General features: G+C 35.1%; 1 protein-coding gene across 4 annotated transcripts in view; it reads left to right on the top strand.

Moving 5' to 3' along the window:
• LOC113513145 (zinc finger protein rotund-like) overlaps positions 1-22,403 on the top strand; it is a 247,001-nt gene that overhangs the window by 121,027 nt on the left and 103,571 nt on the right. The window lies entirely within an intron of this gene.

The following is a 22,403-nucleotide window of genomic DNA, read 5'->3' as shown; positions in this document are numbered from 1 at the left end:
CCCTTCAAACCGAAACACAGCCATGCAAACACAACTGCTTCACGGTTAAAACACGAATGGGACAGAGGTACCCAAGCAATCGACTTTTGTACAAAGTCTCCCTCTGGTAAACTATATAGACTATAGGATTTATGCGTGACAAAATCCAAAAGGTGAAGATGAAGGCAGGTCAATTGGCCCATCTATCTATGCTCGGAGTCTCTTTGCGTGATAGAATCCGAAACGAGGATATCCGCAAAAAATGTCATCGACATAACCCGAAGAATAAGCAAGGTAAAGTGGCAATGGGTTGTTCACATAGCTCAAAAAACCGTTAGGAGAAGAAAAGTTCTTTAGTAGCGACCCCGTACTGACAAAAGCAGTGTAAGACGACCCCCCACTAAATAGAGTGATGACCTCAAATGCATTGCAGGGAGTTAATGGATGCAAGTGGCTCAGAGTTTTTCTTTATAGCAATCTATGGGAGAGGCCTATGTCCAGCAGTGGACAGATGATGTCTGCGATGATGAGCATGATGATAGGATTTATAAATCATGTTTAAATTGAATACAGAACTAGCTTTTACCCGAGACTTCATCCACATGATCGACATAATAATTAGACTGTCTTTTTCATTCCATATATTTAAAAATAATATGTGTATAAAAAATTTAAAAGTAATTATTTAAGTCATTAAAGCGCCAGGTAACAAACAAACAAACAAACATACTTTCATATTTATAATATTAGTAAGGATGAAATATTTTCTTTTTTATTCTTTTTTTATTGCCAAATATACGAATATATATACATCAAGTGGTCGTCAACATTTCGTTACAATAAAATATTCTTTTATAATAATCCTAGATTACTTCTAATAGAAAAAAAAAAAAAATAACGCAAATGGTCACACCAAGGAACAAACGACCGGAAGCCGAGACGTATTTCATTCTGTGAAAAATGACTATCAATATAACTGACTGACCAAATATACCTTAAATTATCTGACACCTAATCTATTCACATCTGTATATCTATAAGCGGTAAAGTCGAAAATTCATTGTTAGATGTCTTTGTAATTTCCAATACCCCACGTTCAGATTTTCATATAATATCAAAATGAAGTGCGACCGTACAGATCTTTATTTTATAGTGAATAAAGTTGTTTTTTGCGTAACTTACTTATTGCCGATTCTGTTTAGGATCGAGAGTACTTGAGGAAATGATGGACATTTGTGTGATCATTTACGGACTTATTGCACGGTTTAGTCAAAGTGAAAAATCGGAGTTTTGTCTTGGGGCTGATTTTTTATAGAACGAGCGATATTATGGGCATCTGTTATATGAATCTAATACAATATACATATAATACAATATGAGTATCGTCATCATCATTTCAACCTTTAACTGTCCACTGCTGGACATAAGCCTCCCCCTTGCGGGGTTTTGCTAGTAGTTGTCACGCTTGGCAGGTGGGTTGGAAACCGAAATTAGGCTTTAGAGATGTTTTAAGAGGGGCGCTGCTGCCCCTTCCTCGCCCTCCCTTAGTCGATTTTTACGCCACCCACGGGAAAGCAAGGGGTGGCCTATTCTGTGCCGGGACTACATGGAATACCCCAGAGGGAGACTTTGTACAAAAGTCGATTGCTTGGTACCTCTGTCCCATTCGTATTTCAACCGTGAAGCAGTTGTGTTTGCATGGCTGTGTTTCGGTTTGAAGGGTGGGATATGGCGTGAATTTACTGGGTACAGAGAAATAACACCTGAGTCCTCAGGAATGGCAACGCATGGGGGGTATCATGGGCGAAACAGTATACTCTGTTATGTCCATGGTACTGCTCATGCCTATAGGCGACGGTTACCACTTTCCATCAGTGGGCCTTCAGCTTGTTTGCCTTTCTAAGTTGTATAAAAAAAAATAGAAATAATACATTGTACAGTAATAGAAAATAAATATTTTAATAATAATTAAATTAAATCTCATAGCTTACTGGTGTTACTATCCACTGCCAGAGAAAGGCCTCTTTCAACTGCTTCTATCTCGCATGGTCGATCATCTCAAAACAATAATTATATTACTACATAAATATAAATCCATGTTAAAAAAAAACTGTTTAATACTGCTATTTTATCCCTAAGATGGAAGCTCCAAGGAAACAAAACGAGATACAGTTCAAAAGAAGGCAAATTTATGTTTTCTTTTTATAAATTTAATAAAATAACTGCAGAACCAATATGATGGTTAAGTTTTAATTAAAAAGAAAAATTAAAATTAAATACTTACAACTGGTGAAAATGTCGTGAGAAATTATAGTAATTCAATTTTTTTTTCTTTGCTTTGCTTCAGAGAAATAGCGACTATATATATTATGTGATAGAATTAGGTAGTAAATCTTATAAATCGTAAAAATAATCATCAAAATCAACATATAATTGGCGAAGTCGCGCACAAAGAATGAAACTAAATGATCCCTCCCTTTAGGAAGTCGGTTAATTTTTTTTTTATGAAACTCAGCCAAATGTTGCCGGCCACCGCCGATCGGCGGTATCAGAAAGCGAAACACACCAACCGCGGAATTCGAAAATTTACAGAAACGCAATAAGTATTAACAGATTCAACTTTTTGTCCGTCCGCCTGTCCCGTCTGAGTCAAGATGGCGTCCGACATTTTTGTGACGGAATTCCTTTGCTCCTGGTTTTGATTAGAAAGCCATGACATAATTTTTTTTTTGTATCATTTTGCCGGTGGACGACTTTAATGGGTATATTTATTTTCTTTAATTAATATACTAGTTATCTGCCCCGACTTTGTCCAGTTTTCTTGGAAATAAAACATAGTCTATAATAGTCGCTAATATTATATCTTTTAATGTAATAACTTACGTGTAATTAGTTTGAAAAACTTATATTAGTTTCGGATTCAATTCGTGATCCTTAGTCATGAGCGACTGTGACGCGAGCATGAACCTGACTGCGTGCCTCGGTGTGCTTAAGAAACTTTTAATAATAAGATAGCATAGTGAAATAATTTTTAAAATAGATAGGTGTAGTATGTTATGTCCATGGTACTGCTCATGTCTATAGGCGACGGTTACCACTTTCCATCAGGTGGGCCGTCAGCTTGCTTGCCATTCTAAGTTGTATAAAAAACAAAAAACAGGTAGTATTTTTTTACTTTATCCATTATAAATAATACAATATTAGTAAACTGTAAGTTTTATGTTATGTAACTTAAAATGGCAAACAAGCTAACGGCTCACCTGATGGAAAGTGGTAACCGTCGCCTATAGACCACTATAGACGCCTATAGCCTAGAGTACCATGGACAAAACAGAGTATACTGTTTCGCCCATGCTTATCATGTATATGTAGTAAAGATGTGTTTCGGTATGAAGGGTGGGATATGGCGTGAATTTACAGTGTACAGAAGAATAACACCTGAGTCCTCAGGAATAGCAACGCATGGGGGTTATAATGGGCGAAACAGTATACTCTGTTATGTCCATGGTACTGCTCATGTCTATAGGCGACGATTACCACTTTCCATCAGGTGGGCCGTTAGCTTGATTGCCATTCTAAGTTGTATAAAGAAAAAAACGCGAACCTTCCTCTTGAATCACTCTATCTATTAAAAAATCCGCTTCAAAATCCGTTGCGTAGTTTTAAAGATTTGAGCATACATAGGGACGAACAGACAGGGACGACTTTGTTTTATACTATGAAGTGAAGATGTTGCCATTCGGACGTTAATAATATTTGTCATACACTCAACTGCCTTCTTCATACATTATTCGAGAGCGCCCGTGAAATCGCATTTCGACCCCGTACAATACGAGTACAATGCGCTCGGCAATTTTCGCCCTACGCCTTAATGACGTCATTAGTAACAGCAAAAACTACCCTATATGCGATACAAGTACAGATCATCCTGATTCTGTATAGTTATGATATGTATGTATATATATATGTATGCATATATATATGTATATATATATATATATTTATGTATATATGTATGTATGTGTATGCAGGTTTAAAAAACTTATCGGAGGGAAAAGGGATTGTTAGTAATGGAGACTGAGAATCCCATTGCTAACAATATACCTAACTACGTCGCCTCGGCGCGGTTCTCCCTGGAAACTATCTTGGTTAATTCCTTATGAATTCATCATGATGGACTAACCGGCCTGTTTTCATTCTTATCTATCACCCTTCACTGGTGCTCCGCCAGCGTATCCCGTTAGCGCAAACGGGGTTACCATACCATTTTCACCCATCAAAAAAAAAAAAACTTATCGTGTAACAAAATGTTTTGTATGGATGATAATGGAATAGTAACCCCGCCTGCGCTATCGGCATACACCGGCGGGGCACCAGTGAGGGATAATAGGCGAGGATGAAAACAGGTCCGTTGGCCCATAGTGATGAATTCAAGATCAAACAAATAAGATGGTTTCCAGGGGGAACCGCGTGGAGGTCGACCCAATAACGTATATTGTTAGTAATGGGGCCTCTACTCCCATTACTAACAATTCCTTTCCCCCCTGTATATGTGTGTAGGTTTATTAAACTTATTGTGTAACGGAATGTATCATATATAGAGATTGGAAGGCAATTTCAAGTGCCGTATGCATGGCTGTGTCCATGTGTGGTCCCGGCATAGATGGACCACCTCTTCCTTTTCCCGTGGGTGTTGTGGCGACTATGCACTATCATCATCATATCAGCTTTAACTGTCTACTGGTGAACATAAGCCTTTCCCAGAAGCGTAGGTTTTGCCAATAGATAGATAGATAGATACTCTTTATTGTTTCCTCCAAAAGATTACAATAGTAAACTTATTATAAATATAAACAATTACAAGATATAATCACAATGAGAAAACAATGGGCGACCTTATCGCTAAGAGCGATCTCTTCCAGGCAACTTCCAGGCAATAGTTGCCACTCTTGACAGGCGGGTTGATAATTGACAACCGCAGTTAGGCTTTGATGATATTTTAAAAGGGCCGCTGCTTCCCATATCTCGACCATAAGTTCCCTTAATCCCTGTTTCATTTGAGATTTGAAGAAGCATGTATTTGGTACATCGCACAAGGTTTCGTCAGTAAACAGTGGATCTTGGAGACTCCAGTCAAGTTGGCCACCCCTGATATATAGTATAGTTTTTATTCAAATTCACGCGGGTAAAGCCATAAGGAAAAGCTGGTACTATACAAGATGAAGCGCAAGTCTTGTACTGCGGTTTTGGAGGAGCATCGCATCAGACAAACAGACTGACCGCAAGCCGCTTAGTGGTCGACTTGAACATGCCTCTCTATAAACAATATCCAAGAAAATTATGCCCTCGTGTTCCCGATTCGTATAATTGTATTTAACTGACTGCGCTGCACAAATGGGTTATGTGTTGAGCACGTATAGTATATTTGGTCCACATGAGGGATGCCGTGGGCAGCACAGTATATACTATGATGTCCATACTGCTTCTCATATCTAGAGACGACTATTGTAATTAAGACGTTCCAACAAGTTGATTATTATCACGTTTGCCGTTCTAAGTACTTACATAATAAAAATAAATTGTTTACCAAAGTGCGACATTGTATAATTTCTGCGTGGGTACTTCTGTCCCACTCGTGTTTCTGCCATAAACCAACTATATTTGCATAACTATGTTCTAGTCTGTACAGCGGTATACATATACGGTTGTAATTTCGTTACCAATCTACTTAGATAATATATTTTTTATACAACTTAGAATGGCAAACAAGCAGACGGCCCACCTGATGGAAAGTGGTAACCGTCGCTTATAGACATGAACAGTACCATGTACATAACAGAGTATACTGTTTCGCCCATAATACCCCCCATGCATTGTCATTCCTGAAAACTCAGGTATTATGCCTCCGTACCCTATAAATTCACTGCCATATCCCACCCTTGAAATCGAAACAGCTATACAAACACAACTGCTTTACAGTAAAAACACGAATGGGACATAGGTGCTCAAGCAAACGACTTTAATACAAAGTCTCCCTCTGGTGACCCCTAAAGAAACCTCTTTACTTTTTTCTTGAATTTCTATTTATTTAATTCGAAAATTTTTGTAATATGACCATTAATGTAACAATTTTCAGTATGTGTGATAGTTTCTGAATTTATCTGAATTTAAAGCCACGAACATAGCATAGAAATATCTTTTTTTTTTTATACAACTTAAAATGGCAAACAAGCTGACGGCCCATCTGATTTAAAATGGTAACCGTCGCCTATAGACATGAGCAGTAACATGGACATAACAGAGTATACTGTTTCGCCCATGATACTCCCTATACGTTGCCATTCTTGAGGACTCAGGCGTTATTTCTCTGTACCCAGTAAATTCACGTCATATCCCACCCTTCATACAACTGCTTCACGGTTGAAACACGAATGGGACAGAGGTACCCAAGCAATTTACTTTTGTATAAAGCTATCTGTAGAGATGGATATTTTAATAGCGACCCTACAACTACGTTAACCCTCCGCCGGCGAATACTTGGTTACATACATTCAAATAATGCACCGACCCTACACTGCTTTGGACAAAGATTAATAGTCCTAAGTTCGAGGTTAGGGAGACACATTGTATTAATTTCTCAGGTTATGATAAGACTAGCGATCCGCCCCGGCTTCGCACGGGTGGATTGGTAGATGTTCAAATTTTTTTTAATATAACACAGCCCTTGTTCTCACTGATAATGGGGCCCATTTTGTGACGTTATTTTTCTAAAGCTATCTTTTAAGCTATTAGTTTAATTTGAAATTTTTCCGAAATTACTATTTGATGTCTATATACATATATAGCCGTGTGGTCCTGGCGTAGAATAAGCCACCCCTTCCTCTCCCGTGGGTGTCGTAAGAGGCAACTAAGGATGGGCGAGGGATGGGCAGCAGCGTCCCTCTTAAACCATCTTTAAAAGCCTAACTGCGGTTGCCAACCTGCCTACCAAGCGTGGCAACTACGGGTTAAGCCCCCCTTATGGGGAAGGCTTATGTTCAGCAGGGGACAGTTAACGGCTAAAATAATAATACATACATAATAAAGAAATTAGGAAACTCACTGTGTTTTTATTGTTTCCGATAATTTCTTCGACTGGGGGGAAAGGGATTGTTAGTGATGGGGTCTAATAGCCCTATTAGTGGCAATATACCCTCTCAGGTCGACCTCCACGCGGTTCCCCCTGGAAACCATCATGTTTAATTCTTGTCGAATTCATCATGGTGGGCCAACTAACCTGCATTCATTCTCACCTATCATCTGCCACTGGTGCCTCGTCGGTGTATATCAATAGCGTGGGCGGGGTTACCAATCCATTTTCACCCATTAAAAAAAATTTTTCTTCGACTTCATCTGGAAATATTCTTTCGGGGGTGTTTTAATATAAGTTTTTAAAATTAAATTACTGCTTTATGAGCTATCATAAACTAAAATTATATTTAATTTTGACTTAAACCTATTAGAAATTTAGTTAATATTGGATCTTTACAATAAAGATTTTGTTGTGAATCCAAATTGAAGTTCTAATTTTTGAGACAGGTTTAAAGAAATGTAGTTTTCTGTAAATAAAACAGTTAAAAAAACCTTGTTTTATCTATATTTACCGTTATTATTACAAACAAAAAATCTAACCTTTTCTTTTATTTAATGTTATATATGAGTTAAAATGAAATAAAATGAAATTTATTTGCCAGAAACATTGAAGTTCATATGTAAATGGTTTTGAGGACTCAAAATTATCAAGCGACTTCAAAAAGGAAGATTCTTAATTCGATTATATTTTTTACATTATATTTGTTATCTTATAACTTTGTTATTTATAAATTGATTCGGAAAATTCTTATTTTATCTGAAAGGATATAGTTTCGGTTGGCCAACTTTGTACCAACTTTTGTTGTACCAACAATTTGTTGTACCAACACTTTGTTCCATTCATGTTTGAAACCATCGTGAACAATTCTTGTTAAATTCGTCACGATGGGCTAACTGACCTGCTTCATCCTCACCTATCATCCCTTACTGGTGCCCCGCCGGTGTATACCGATAGCGCGGGTGGGATTACCATTCCATTATCACCCATTAAAAAAAAATTTAGACATAATAGGTGTACCAATCAACCCCATATATCTTCACACACCATAAACAAAGACACACCTTTTCGTAATACATTGTAAAACTAACTACTCACGTAATTGGCGGGCGCTAAACAAGTGTGTTCAATAAATGTCCGATTTTGAGAGATAAGAAACACGAGCGTATAAATTAATTATAGTATTCGTATGCATTGTTGTCTTATACAGTTTACACATATGTTAACAAGCGAACTGTTCTCGAGTGGCGACCCCGAGCAGGCAAGTGTAGTGCGGGACACCCCCCACCCCGCGAGGTGAAGTGACGGTCTCGAAAGAGTGATGTAGTAGCTGGATGAAAGTGGACGTAAGATTGTACTTTGTGGTGATGTATTAGAGAGTTTTTTTTATACAACTTAGAATGGCAGACAAGCTGACCGCCCACCTGATGGAAAGTGATGACCGTCGCCTATAGACATGAGCGGTACCATAGACATAACAGAGTATACTGTTTCGCCCATGATACCCCCCATGCGTTGCCATTCCTGAGCACTCACGTGTTATTCCTCTATACCCAGTAAATTCACTGCCATATCCCACCCTTCAACCGAATCACGGCCATGCAAACACAACTGCTTCACGGTTGAAACACGAATGGGACAGAGGTACCCAAGCAATGGATGATTGATGGATTGTAAAAATGATGACTTGTCTCCGTAGTATGGTCACTATAGCGGTAGTTTATCAATCGTCAGTTATAATTCAAAAAGAAGGATATTTCAAATGTTCTATATGTTAAAATAATCTAAGATCGTGTTCCATAAGAAGAAACCAATTCCAGTCGCGACAAAATAAATTATTTTGATTTAAAAACTAAATTACTGATCCGATTTTGATAAGATTTCTACCAGACTAATCTGTAAGTACATTCTTTCAGATGAAAAATCTTATATATAAAATTCTCGTGTCACGGTGTTTGTTACCAAACTCCTCCGAAACGGCTTTACCGATTTTTATGTTATTTTGTGTGCATATTGGGTAGGTCTGAGAATCGGCCAACGTCTATTTTTCATAGCCCTCAATGATAAGGGTGACACTACCCAAAAAATTTTTTTTAATTTTTTTAACAAATTTTTCGATTTTTATTTTATTATGATTTAGCATTGAAAAATACATACAACCTCAAATTTTCACCGTTTTACGATCAACTCCTGTTTTTAATCGCGATTTTTATATGCCGCAATAGGGTTGCAAGATGGCAATCCAATATTATATTTGTAGTACGATAAATTTTCAGGTATAATTCTAAAAATAATGTACCATATATGGTAAAACAACGTTTGCCGAGTCAGCTAGTAACTAATAAAATTATAAATTAATTTCGTTTCATTACATTACCGTTATATCCCGTATAATCCCGGCATAGAATAGGCTACCCCTTCCTTTCCCGTGGGTGTCGTAAGAGGCGACTAAGGGAAGACGAGGAATGGGCAGCAGCGTCCCTCTTAAAACATCTGTAAAGCCTAACTGTGATTGCCAACCCGCCTGTTAAGCGTGGCAACTACTGGCAAACCCCCCTTTATGGGGGAGGTTTATGTTCAGCAGCGGAAAGTTAATGGCTGGTATGATGATGATGATGATTGACTCTAGACTAATCACATGTCGTGTTATAATAAAAAAAAAAAAAAAACTATACGTTTTAATGGTATAATTTCAAAGAACAACACACAAGTTAGTTCCGTTTGTACCTTGATCGCGCGGAACCTTATAATTGCTAATTTAACCGGCACGCCTTATTTAGCTATACAGCGGTCAAGTAATTGTAAATTATATCAACAGCGTATGATAAGAATGACTGTTTAACGGTTGGTAAAGAGGATTATATAGAAAAATGTTAAATAACATGCAATGTCTAACGCTGACGCTTATTTGTGTGGCCACTAAACGGACGTGATTAACACGCCACGAGCGTAGCGTAGCGTGTTGGTAATATATTTAAAAAAAAGAACTAACAGTTTTATTTATTTTATTTTTATTTATTAATACTTTTGTACATATTAAAATATGTCTACAAGGCGGACTTAATACCTTATGCCATTCTCTACCAGTCTACCATTGCCGTAAACAGAGAGAGTAAATAAAAATTATTCACTAGCTTTTATCCGTAACCGGAATGTGCTCACGGGCTAAAATAAAAAATAGCCTAAAACCTTCTCCATCCAATATAAAGAGATAGAAATGTACACTTTATTGTTTCCTCCATAAGTTTACTATTGGAATAGTAAACTTATCATAAATACAAACAATTACAAGAAAATATTACTCTAAGAAAACAATGGACATGAATAGTTTACTATTGGAATAGTAAACTTATCATAAATACAAACAATTACAAGAAAATATTACTCTAAGAAAACAATGGACAGTCTTATCGCTAAGAGCGATCTCTTTTAGGCAACTTTTGGATGGAAAAGAGTAATTATAAATAGTAGTAATATAGTACGAGTACAGGTGTAAAAAATTTTATAGTAATTCGTTAAACCTTTATGGAATTATAAATTAACAAACTCCCTTTTACATTTATAATATTATTACAGTATAAGTATTTAATGAAACATGTGTATGTACAATAATTCAAGACAAAAATCTATTAAAAAAATCGAATTCTAGCGCAGCAATATCGGTTATGTTGATTTAAAAACGAAACCACTAAAACAATTTTCATAAAATTTCTATGAAACTAATCTTAAAGTATTTTTCTCAAACAAGTTTGCAAATGTGAGCATTATTTTGACAATCTTCTTCGAGATAAATCAAAATTGCCGTACTGGCCAGATACATGCGGGCAGCGGCCGGCAAAAGTTGTATGAAAATCTGTCGTGTTTTGCGGCCAGATAAAATACTATGTAAACTCATATCTGTCCTGTAATTTAAAGATGGAATGAATGACCTTTTACTGCGAAACATGGCTACCAAGGAGCTAACTAATAAAAGGTTTTATTTAAATTTGGAACTGGCTTGAAAATAGAAAACTGTTTATTGAAAAAAAAAAACAAAGGAGCATTATGGCGCGTGAAAAATTATTATTGTTCATTATTCGTCATTGAACTTTAAAAGTAAAATTGTGTTTTTGATTTCCGCGCATTGTTTGAGAAAAGTACTATACAAACCTTGGCCACAACTAAGCATTGATGGACTCACGTATGTGTGCCTCGGCAACGCCTCGGCCCACATTTGCACGTTCGTACATCAATACCTCAGTTGCTGGCCGCTGCAGTAATGTACTAATCCTTTCAGATAGAAAAGACATTTTTCAAATTATATAACTTTATATAATTTACGGATTTATGAAGTAATAAACACAAAAACAACCGCCATATTGAAAACCTTCTCCTTTTTTGTATTCAGTTAATAAAATATATTTCTACATATAGTAGTAAACTCACATTCATATTTTTATAATATTAGTAATATTAATATAAATGATTATCTGTTTAAATCGCTTGTTTCATGGCCCACGATATAATGAATGTGGTGGCCGTTCGTGACAAGGTTTAATTGCGATGCGCAAGCGCATGCACCACCCACCTGCCGCGCGCCGTTTGACGTTACAGCTCTTATCTTAGAACTTAGGTGAAACACATTGGATACGAATACATATTTTTTATACTACAAAGGTGACAAACAAACATATAGTAAACTCCGTTTGATGGTAAACGGTGACTATAGCGTATGGATGTCTGGTATGTCGCCTGTACATTTCCGACCCTGAAGAAACCTTAATATGCCCTAAGAACCCCATAAGTTTGAGCGTTCGAAGACATACGAAATTACTATTCTATTACTCCTCTGAGAATGGCGCCCCCTAGTATCAAGTTTTTCTAGTCTGCCTTTATTGTGCACAGAAGTATCTGACGTGGTTTTTTGAACAACCCTATTCCGAAACATAAAGTAAAATATTTTTTAAATAAACGAGATATTTTTGAATTTTTTTTTTGTCCGAATTAGATGTTAATGTACATAAATCTTAATATATATATAAAAATCCCTTGTCTCAATGTTTGTGTACACTAATCTCCGGATCGGTTCAAATGATTTGGAATTTGATACCTGTATTACGTTTATATACAATTTGAGAGATAGGACAGTTTTGTCGATAATATAAAAATTAAAAAATACAAATAAATTTTAAAAATAATATAAAGGAAAAAAAAGAATCCAAAAGACTCGGTTCCAAAAAAAAGACTTAAATTGTGTTTTTTACTTTCAGCTTGTTTACAATTATCCGGTAAATTAAAAAAAAACCGTTACTCTATTTCGCTGATTAAAGAATTTAATATGGTAAAAATATGAACTATGCTTAGGGGGAAAGGGATTCTTAGCAATGGAGTTTGACAGCGCCATTGCTAGCAATATACCCTATTAGGTCGACCTCCACGTGGTTCCCCATGGAAACCATCATGAACAATGCTTGTTAAATTCGTCACGGTGGGCTAACTGACCTGCTTCATCTTCACCTATCATCCTTCACTGGTACCCCGCCGGGGAATACCGATAGCGCGGGAGGGGTTACCATTACATTATCACCCATTAAAAAAAATATGAACTATGCCCTAGATTAAATAGGATACTTCAATTTCATAAGGAACGCCACGGGTTACAGCTAGTAACGTTATAAAATACCGAAATACAATACAGCGGAAGACATCATTCTAATAATAGTCTTAATTCCCCTCAAGTAAGATTCACAAACGAATTCTAAGCATGCACCACCATTCATGCAATGTAAGGGTGCACAGGTTAAACACAATATTAAAATGACAAAAGGATTGTGCAGTAATAGGCGTTGCGGTGCGAAAATACCTTTATTTATAAGTACCCTGACGATAATCCATCATTATAATGATTAGGAAGTGGACTAGTGTAAACGTCGATAAAGTTATCAATATCGATAAAACCTAATTTTATATAATTTTTTTTATATCTATAACAAAAAAAAAAACAACATACATACATATCTGTCACGCCTGTCTCCCATTAGGGTAGGCAGAAACAATGGAACGCCAAATGCTTCGATTCAAACAAACCTCTTTCGCTTCTTCCACATTTATCAATCTTTTCATACACGCTCGCCGATTACGGGTACTTTTAATTTGGCCCTTCTTCAGCACTTCGCCTATTTGGTCGACACATATCCGTCTAGGGCGGCCCCTACCGACATCTCCATTCATTTTTGCTCAATAAATATCTTTCGTAATTCTTCTTTCATCTATCCTCTCCTTAATTTTAACAAAGTGCTACTAGTACGCAACATTTATTTATTCCTTTATTTAAACTTTATTGTACAAATAAAATGTGCAAAAGGCGGACTTAATGCTATGGGTATTCTCTATCAGTCAACTTTTAGAATGTGCATAGATACTCGTCCTCACCATTATATCAGCCTTTAACTGTCCACTGCTGAACATAAACCTCTCCCTAAGGTAGGCTAATTGTCAATTGCAATTAGACTTTAGTAGTGTTTTAAATAAGATGCTGCTGCTTTAATTTTTTATTTTTTTTGCTGAGTATTAATCGCTATCAATTAACCTGGTGACGTGGAACGAGACTGTCGTTCTTCATAATAGCAATATGCAGTATTCTATTAGTACCACAACAAACGTAATCTTATATTTTAAATTCTAACAACAATAAATAATAATAAATAAATAAATAAATATTCTTCGTCAATCTTCAACAGTCACAGTAAGGATCAATAATACCAATAAATTATCGTCAAAAATAATTATCGATATCGACATATCTCTCACTCGACATCACTAGAAATAAATCAAACACCAGATTGATGGTATTATGTCAACTGGAGCAATCACAATAGTATATTTTGCATGATAATAATATACCTAGTCAATTACTGAATAAAACATTACTCTAATAAGAGCAGATGCCAACGGTGCGTACATTTGTATGTGAGAACATATCTACGTAACTGCAGCAATTTGTCATTCGCTATGTTCATGGAATACGCAAAAATTTTATGGAAATTGGGGATTAGTGAGGTCTATTTGATTTTATAGTGACTTTTTAGTTGAGACTATGGGAACTTGTTTTCTGCTATGCTTGTGTAAAGTATTGTATAATTCTTAGAGAGAAGATAGGAGTAAGCTACTTATGTTAATATATAGTACCTAATGGTAGTGTTCTAGGGGAAAGGGATTATTAGCAATGGAGTTCGACATTGCTAGCAATATGCCCTATCAGGTCGACCTTTACATGGTTCCCCCTGGAAACCATCGTGAACAATTCTTGTTGAATTCGTCACGATGGACTAGCTGACCTGCTTCATCCTCACCTATCATCGTTTACTGATGCCCCGCCGGTGTATACCGATAGCGTGGGTGGGGATACCATTCCAATATCACCCATTAAAAAAATGGTGGTGATCTTCATAGTGATGATGATGGTAATAGTGACGATGATAATATTATATATTTATTGTCATCTTCCAAATATTTTTTTTATATTTATTCTTTAATTTTGTTTATATTAAGCTGTAAAACGTATGTTTTTTTTTATACCACTGAGGTGGCAAACAAACATACGGCCCACCTGATGGTAAGCGGTTACCGTAGCCTATGAACGCCTGCAATACCAGAGGTATTAAGCGCGCGTTGCCGACCCTGAAGAAACCTCTTTACCCACCTTTTGAAGAACCCCATGCTGTAGTCTCTTGGGAAAACCTTATGAGAGTTGAAAAGGCTTTAATAGAATGGACGAACACTTTTCATAATTGACTAATTATTAACTCGTAAATGTTGGGTTGTTTTAATAGTTTAAAGTTAAATAAAATATTTGCACATTAATAAATAAGTAATTAAAATGGACCCGTAGTGAGAAAGGAATAATTTAAAATAAATAATCAACCAATTTTTCAAATTATACTTTTTAAATTATAGGACAAAGTAAGTGAGGGTAAGGAGCAAAAGATTGTTTGGAAGGTCAGCATTCACTGCGACTTCATCCGTGTGACAGGGATATGTTCAAGCAAGAAAAATGTTACTTTTTTTATATATTTTGCTTTCTTGTATATGCATTCTTTTATCTCTTTGGACTATATATGTTTATTGTTATTTGTGTGTTGTAAGTAATTCAAATTAATTATATCTATCTATCACTAACTTGAATAAAAATGTATACTCATGTCCTATTAATTAATGCCATATATATATATATATATAAATATACTCAGTTAAATATATATATATATATATATATATATATATATATATATATATATATATATATATATATATATATATATATATATATATATATATATATATATATATATATATATATATATATATATATGGTATTTGAAAATCCCAATGCTAAAGGATTACATCGAGTTTTCTCTTTGTATTTCACATATAAAGAGTTGAGATATTAAGGTGCTAAGAAGTAATAAACAAACTTTCACATTTATAATATTAATAAGGATTGATAATTTTCTTTCGTGATGCGTTATTTACCAATTCCACAGTTATAATTTTATCTTTTTCATTAAAACGTCAAATCTCTCATTAACCTATTTTAGCTATGTTAACTGTGTTCTCTCTTTCTTTTGGGTTAAATTCACAAATAGAAAGAAAGTGACAAAACAGTGTAATAATTAAAATATGTTTAATTAGTTATTTTAATAAAATAGTTTTGACGTTTTTACGTATGAGGGCGGATAGTTTACAAAGCTCCATCTAGTAACATTTATCGGAAACATTACTGATTCAAATATTCATCTTGAAGATTAGCAACGAAATATTTTACAAAATAAAAGGTCTAAAGGGTACTTAACCCTTTTCGCGCCCACCACAATAGATCAATACCCAATAATCTTATAATAGGAACATCGGAAGGGTTAACCCTTCACATGCTCACAGACAAAACTGCCTATTCAGAGTAATCGATGGGTTAACAGTTCTTTAAAGGGGGATTAAGAAAAAGCCGATTTTCGATGACATCTGCTTAATGAAACAATGTCTTGAGAGAACAACATTAAAGAAATCAACATAATGGAGATTAAAAAAAAAATTGTGAACCCACAAGAGGCTTTTACTTACTAGTTTAGTATTTTAAAAATATTTATTAATCTTCCATTTATTTATACATTTATTTAAGACTTCTTAAGATAAGGGTATTGACGTGTATCGTGTGTTCCCGGCATAGAATAGGCCATCCGTTCCTTTCCCGTGGGTGTCATAAGAGGCGACTAAGGGAGGGCGAGAGATGGGCAGCAGCGTCCCTCTTAAAACATCTCCAAATCCTAACTGTACCAATCCGCCTGCGTGCCAAGCGTGGCAACTACTGGCAAACCCCCTCAAGGGGGAAGCTTATGTTCAGCAGTGGACATTTTGTTCAGAGTGGCTTTGATCTGAATTTTTCTTTTGAGTTCTCCTTCTGTTTTTGTACTTTATTACTTTATTTACTTCTTACAATATGCTGAATATGAAAAATGTGATAATACTTACATGAGAAAATGTTATTTTTATATGTTAAAGTTATAGTGTATAATGTTAAAGAGTTTATTTTTTACCTTTTAACGCCTTAACGGCTTAACTCATCATTATGAAATTTAATATACACGTACTATACGAAATGGAAAAGGAAAGCTGTTTTTTTTTTATCCCGGTCAGTAAACATATCCTGGTCACGCGGACGAAATCGTACTTACTCACCATTTCGTCAATATGACCGGGACATGTAGACCGAGCAGAGTAAAAAGTAGCCTATATCTTTCTCCACCACTATATGGGTATAGTACATGTATATCATATGTCTATATCGCGACCGTTACCACTTTCCATTAGGTGGGCCGTCAACTTGTTTGCCATTGTAAGTTGCATAAAAAAATATCAAATTTCATAGATAGATACTCTTTATTAGATTATGATATTGAATTTCATTTGAATTTTCTAATTGTATATTTTTATATTTTTGGTGTAATAAATAGATAAATAAATAAATATATCCGTTCAACCGTTAAGGCGCTAAAAAGTAACAAACAAATTCATTTTCACATTTATAATATTAGTAAGAACAAGAACTGACTGGTATGGTAAAAAATAATTTCAATTAAGACGAAAAAGATACGGTCCAACGCTATATTGTCAAAGTTATCGCAATTAATATTGGTAACTCTTAAAATTCTAATCTCCAGCCCGACGATGCAATCGTGAAAACAAACAAAAATAATGTCAAAGCGAAACATACAAAAAACAAGCGGAAAGGCGACAAAGCGGCAAATGATCTGACAACGCAATTATCGGGAAAACGAGCCGCGGCCCGTGTCATCGTCCGTGACTGTGGTCACCGCAAAAAACGTCATTTTCAAAGTAAATCATCGATCTATAGATCATTATCACGCACGCGTCAATGTCATCGGTAGCTATTGTGATCGATAAAAAATCAATACAGTTATGATTTTTGTTGAGACCCTTCCGTTGTGTATAATATTTCATATCAAAGGGTACGACAATCGGCGTGTGGAGTAACCGTGCCGACTACGAAAAAGAGCAATTGTGTGTATTGTTCTTTTGTGACGCCCCTAATTGTTTGATTGAAAAGTGGAGCAACGGTATAATTGAATTTGAATTGCCTTTCAATATTATTGATATATTCTATTCTATGAGGTCGGTTGTAACACTATATGCACAAATATGCAAAAGTATTGTAAAAAGTAAGACACTACAATATTTAATTCTATTTACCTCTAAATTAAAAATAACAATTCCAAAAAGGAAATTATTTAAACTACTAAAAGTTTTTAATAATATATAAATTTTAAAGTATAAAAACTAAAATAGACTTAAATCAATTACGTTAACTTAAAATATTCATTAACAGTTGATTTTATTAAATAAATTAATAATTCTACTCTTTTAAACATAACAAAATCGTATAAATAATCTATAAAATCAAGCCCATGTTAACATTTTTTAACGGTTAGTTAACTGTCACTAACCGAAAAAGAAGAACCTATTGAAAAGACATCGTTAAACATTCACTTTAAACTGTACAATGAATTATAACTAACAATGAAACTCCTAATTAATACAATCGGAATTGACTATCCCCGTCTTCTCACGATTTTTTTTAATTACGACCCAGCAGCTGTTTTGTTCCTACAAAAAACTGAAGCAACCGAAATCACGGAGTCCATAGAAAAGAAACTCTACTCTTAAATATTCAGCAAACAAAAAGAATAATCCACGATGACTGGCGCATCAAAACCGGAATTCAATTAGAGATACAAAAGAAATTATATCAGGGACACAACTTCGTGTACGAAACGACTTTAATTATTCACCTTACGCAAAGAACTTGCGAACTCTCACACGATACTAAAGCATCACTAATGATAGCAACAATACAAGGAATAAAAAAACCTGACCCCACAAAGAATTTATGAATGAAATTAAAAATTCCGATGTCCTTAAAATAAAGCTGCAAGTAAACATACGTACTCAAAGAGACAATCTTAAACTTTAATATGCAAAATAGTTGCGAATAAAAAGGGTGACCGAAACAAGCTATGCAAATCACCGTGCGACGTTAACTGTAAAAAACAAATAGTGAAAAAACCGCTTGTATGGGAGAGTGATAAACATAAAAACAATTTTTTCATTGTTTAGTTTCACGTGCATATATTAAAAAGCTTTGGGCCGAGTATCGTCCCTTGAGGTAGCACTCTCACGAGTTCAGTATGCAAATGTTTGATACCACTTAATCTTTTATTTTAATAACGTCGTATTCTGTTAAATCTTTTCAGCTTTTGTGGGGTGAGTAGGAAGAGAAAAAGGGCTGGTAAAAAATTAATGATTCTACGTATGCAAATTGGTGTCTCAGTCTTAAACTGTGGGAATTGACGTTACTTCATATTCAATGAACGATCTGGGGTAGTTTTAAAAACTTGATAGATAGTGGGTCTGATTTTTTCAATAGAGACAATAGTTATTTACGCATCTACTAAATTCTTTTGTTATGTTTAGAAGACTTTTAATCTATTTAATCTATGTCTGTTAATTTTAGCAGTGATAGCAATATAATTAATTGTCAGTAGCTATACATGCACAACTTTTTGAAACTAACTGTTTATCGAGATTTCAAATTTCGAATTCTAGAATCAGAAGCTTCTGAATTTGAATATTTTGTTTAAATTGTTTAACAAACAAAATATTGTAACATTCTTCATACTTTGAAGCCTAGGATTAATAACAATTCTAAATATGTAAACTAATAAAATAATAACTTTAATGAAATATCTAATCATTTTAATGAAATAATTATTTTAATAAACAATTTATATTTGTATTACTATCAGACATAGCAGTCTGTGTTATCATAGCAGTCTGGCATATGGTGGTATAAATTATTTGCATGTTTATTTGCAATTATTGCAAGCATATTATTGCAAGTTTTTTAAAAACGAATTATACATCTCACACCAAGCTAGGCACGTACACACTCTGATGGACAAAATAGAAAATATACGTAGATACCTAACGAGATGATAAATAGATACGTATACGTACATAATTCTTGCATAATTCTTACATAAATTTCATTGTCTGATTTGCATTGTTTACAGAAATGATTGTCATTCATATGTATAAAGTTAGAAGTAATTAATATTATTACTTCCCTATTGCATAAAATAAACTTAATTGTATCATGTTCACCATATCAGCCATCTTTCCATGCTGAATATGAGCCTCCCTCATAGACTGTCATAAGTAATCGTTCTAAACCACCTGCATCAGGGGGGGGGGAAGGATTATTAGCAATGGAGTTTGACAGCCCCATTGCTAGCAATATACCTTATTAGGTCAACCTCCACGTGGTTCCCCCTAGAAACCATCGTGAACAATTCTTGTTGAATTCGTCACGATGGGCTAACTGACCTGCTTCATCCTCACCTATCATCCTTCATTGATTGCCCCGCCGGTGTATACCGATAGCGCGGGTAGGGTAACCATTCCATTATCATCCATTTAAAAATATATGCAGTAGGTAAATTCAATAGACTTGAAAAAAAAAGTTTTCAATTCGGTTGAATTTTTTTTTATATTTGTTACCTCAAAACTCCGTCATTCATAAACCGATTTGGAAAATTCTTTTTTTATCTAAAAGTAGCCCCATTGCTACCAATGCAAGGGTGTATTACTCAGGTCGACCTCCACACATTTTCCCCTGGAAACCATCGTGCTCAGTTCCAAATGAATACATCACGACCTAACTGACCTGCCTTTTCATTCTCACCTATCATCTTTCACTGGTGCCCCGCCAGCGTACACAGATAGGTGCATCGTATCGAATTTCATAAGAATTAAACACGATGATTTGGAAACAGGTTTTGTGGAAGTTGACCTGATAGGATATGTTGGTAGGAATACCCAAAGTGCTGTACGTGTCTATAGGAGAAAGCTACCATTTTCCATCAGATAAGCTGTCAGGTCACCATTCTATGTATTATAAAAAAATGAAGAAAAATCTGATTTTCACATTGTATTTATCTATTTAATTTTACCGATATATTTTATTATTTTTCCAGGTACGTACGTGATAGCAGCAAATGTAAGTTTTAAATAAACTTAATATAAAAAAAAATTAATAATTCCCTAAACCTCACTGTTCGCATTAACAAATTAGGATCTAGTTATTTTAAACTTTCGCGTTGTATACACTATTGGGACTTAACGCGAAGACATTGGCAATAAAGAAGTATGTAGATGCTGTTTACTTGCAAAAAATGATAAATAAAATCCATCACTTTAAGTCCCGATAGTGTATTAAAAATTACGATCTTTTATGAATACTGATCAATAAATTTATGTTCGAGCGCGACATCTATCCGACAAGCGTGGAAAAACGGAGAAGTTCATTTACTTTGTCATAGATGGCACCACTAGTTGGCAATTAAATCATTCATCGATCTTTACAGTCGTAACAAAAGCGGTTATTTCTTATTCGTATTTAATTTTAAATAATATTTATTTTTATTGATTCTGTTAAGAAAAAGAGAAAAATATTTTCATTCGAGTAAACTTAAGTTCTACCGCTCATTCTAAATACAATTTTAGCTAAGAAGAAATGCCAAGAAACTCAGGTGTTATTTTCTTTTTTCAAAAACTCCAATTTTATAAATTATGAATTTGTGTGAATACAAATTACTAAGCAGTTTCTTATAATTAAAATTTTAATATATATGTGCATAATTATTATAATAAACAATAAAATATTATAAGTATCTATGTACGGGTACTTGCAAATAAATAAGGAAGTGACTACATACATATTTATAACTTGTGCGAGTTGAAGTGAACTAACTGCTGACACCACCTGCCCCATGGCGCTGGTGTAACGAGAATTGCGTAATGAAAATAATTTATAAATATAATTAGCCATACGGAACCCATTTCCTAACGTTCTCAAGGGGGTTGTTAGTAAAGGAATCTAAAACCTTATTTGCCAGTAATATTTTCTATTAGGTTCACTTCCCCGTGAAGGTAGTAAAAGATTGTTAGTGATCTCAAACGCCCCATTGCTAGCAATATAAGCTTTAGAGAGTTACGAGGTTAATTCTTTTCGAATTTGACCATTAGGCCAACTGACCTACTTTCATTCTCACCTATCTTTCCCTGATGCTTTATCAACGTATACCGATAGCGCAAACGGGCTTACCACACCATTTTCAATCCCAAAAAAATATGGGACTTTTGGAATGTCATGCCATTTGTACGGATAGAAACGGCTGCTCACGTAATCCTGGAGTGTGAAGCTGTGGCTCATCAACATTTAGAATTCGGAACGGTGAGGTCGCTCCGTGAGGCCTATGAAGATCCCAGGAAGCTTCTGTGCTTCTGGGCGGAACTAGGTTGGCTGTACTAGCCACGAATCATACGCACAACGGCCCAAATGAGGCTAAGCGCGGAAAATAGAATCCTATTTACATTACATTACATTGTACGGATCGGAGATAATCTAGCTGACGCAACCCTGTCTCAACTCTGATATAGAGGAGAGAGAATTCTCTTGATTTTAATGAACATCCTCTCCTAACAATGCTAATGGTATAAAATGGCTCTGTCATATTCATCATTCCAGCACAACTGTCCACTGCTGGACATAAGCCTTCCCCATAATTATATCAGTAGTTACCATGTTTGGCAGGTGAGTTAACAACCGCATTTAGGCTTTTAGAGATATTTTTAGAGAGACACCGCTTCAAATTCCTCTACTATAAGGTTTCCTTAGTGGCCT

This window comes from Galleria mellonella, unplaced genomic scaffold (genome assembly GCF_026898425.1).
Source record: "Galleria mellonella isolate WM207_F2 unplaced genomic scaffold, CSIRO_AGI_GalMel_v1 utg352, whole genome shotgun sequence".
NCBI lineage: Eukaryota > Metazoa > Arthropoda > Insecta > Lepidoptera > Pyralidae > Galleria > Galleria mellonella.
The sequence above is the reverse complement of the archived record's forward strand: the minus strand, read 5'-3'. Positions and strand labels throughout refer to the sequence as shown.